Source organism: Grammomys surdaster, unplaced genomic scaffold, assembly GCF_004785775.1.
Source record: "Grammomys surdaster isolate TR1022 unplaced genomic scaffold, NIH_TR_1.0 1164, whole genome shotgun sequence".
Taxonomy (NCBI): domain Eukaryota; kingdom Metazoa; phylum Chordata; class Mammalia; order Rodentia; family Muridae; genus Grammomys; species Grammomys surdaster.
The window spans coordinates 7,190,114-7,191,892 of NW_021605583.1; the positions used below are offsets into that span (position 1 = coordinate 7,190,114).

A 1,779-nucleotide genomic window follows, 5' to 3' on the forward strand; every position below is an offset into this window, starting at 1 on the left:
GGAACTCACTCTGTAGACCAGGCTGGCCTTGAACTCAGAAATCCACCTGCCTCTGCCTCCCAAGTGCTGGGATTAAAGGCGTGCGCCGCCACCACCCGGCCAAGGGTCATCAGACTCTTACCTGAGACTCCCGCCGCCACTCTTTCTTTCTTTTTTTTTTAAGGTTTAAATAGACTTTATTGTTACAAAGGGGGACCCCACCAAGCAGAACCAATATATGTTGTTGTCACCATGGAGACATCGAGAGGTCATGATTACAGAACAGGTGACTGGAATTGAATAACATGATCCCGGGTAAGGCCAGCCAGGAATGCAGGAAACATGATCAAGGTAGGCTGGCAAGAGTCAAAGGATGAGGGGAAGACAGCTCCCTTCACTCCCGCTTCTTGTAGCTCTCCAGGTGTGACAGGACCCAGCCCGCAGGTAGAAGACAACACACGAAGCAGGAAGTGAGCCCAATGGTGATATCCAGGACCCCGAGCTGCTCCCACGGTGGCTTCGAGTGGACCTGAGCCTGAGGCACCATGAGCCGCCGGGCTGGGCGGTCAGGCTCCTCAGCAGCAGCGGTGTCAGGACAGACATGATGGTGCGGAATGACCAAAGCCAAGGACCAGCCAAAGCCCAAGGTCAGGAAGTCCCCGCCACTCTTTCTTACACCTCCCTCCAGAGATCTGTATTTTTGCCCCAGCTGCACATGGTCTGGGGTCTTAGGTAACAGACAAGGATGGATCATTAGCTGAAGGGACGACTCCATTTAAACAGCTATGGAGAAGCTGTCATCCACGCTGAGCTGAGACTTTGGCATCGTGCTGTTCAGGGATAGCCTGTGCTTCTACAACTTCTTATTTATACTCTATAAGTGAGCCCAATAAACATGTCAGTCTGTTGACTTGAGTGGCATTGTTACTTTGGTTTGTTATTGGTTATCTGGGAGGAGTAGACTTTTTTTAAAAAAAAATCTCCCCAGGAAAAGGTAATGTAGAATCTCCACCTCCACCCCGGAGCAAAGGTCTAGCTAGGGAACTGCATCTACACATGGGCAGTTCATTCGTCGCACTGGATGAGAGATGCACAGAGCTGTCCCTAAGCAGCTGCTAGGAAGAGGGAACATGAACTCTATCGAGCAGTTGCCAAGCAGGCCCTTGGAGAGTCGGCAGAGACTGCCTTTGGCAACTGTGAAGACGCTGCATAGAGCCAAGCAGATGAATGTCGCGCGCTGCAGGTTATGACGGGAACATGCACGCTGATGGGACTCGGGATGCTAGAACCAGGTGTCTGTGTGCTGCGTCTGCTGTCTTCACGCTGACTGCCCTGGAGCCACACCTCTCTGAGGAAGGCTTCTGCTCCCATTTCCCCTCATCTGTTCCAGGTGTCTGGGGTGGGAAACGATGCCAGGTTGGCACATGCTGGATTTTTCCACTGGTTCTCCAGGCATTCGTTCAAACCTCATGCTCTGTCATCCCTCTCTGACTGGCTCTTTAAGTTCCATGTAAACCCTGTCTCGGCGTGTCCTCCCCAGCATCTACTTCCTACTGGCCAATTGATGTGCAGACCTCACCCAGACACATACACCTTCCTATCCATGTTCTCTTTTCTCCTGCATTCTTTTAACCCGTGTGTTTTGACACTCTAAAGCTAGCCCTGTCTAGGCATTGGAGATGCCCCAGACACAAAGCAGACCCAAATCTCACCACCTGCCTCCAGCCCCTCGGGGTATGGAAACACTACTGACATTCCTGGTTTTTATTCCCTTCTAAATGCATCGGTCCCATGCATTCC

General features: G+C 51.7%; 1 pseudogene; it reads right to left on the minus strand.

Annotated features, from left to right (window-relative positions):
* Positions 1–350: 350 nt before the first annotated feature.
* On the minus strand, positions 351–582 carry LOC114635019 (annotated as a pseudogene).
* Between the last annotated feature and the right edge of the window lie 1,197 nt (positions 583–1,779).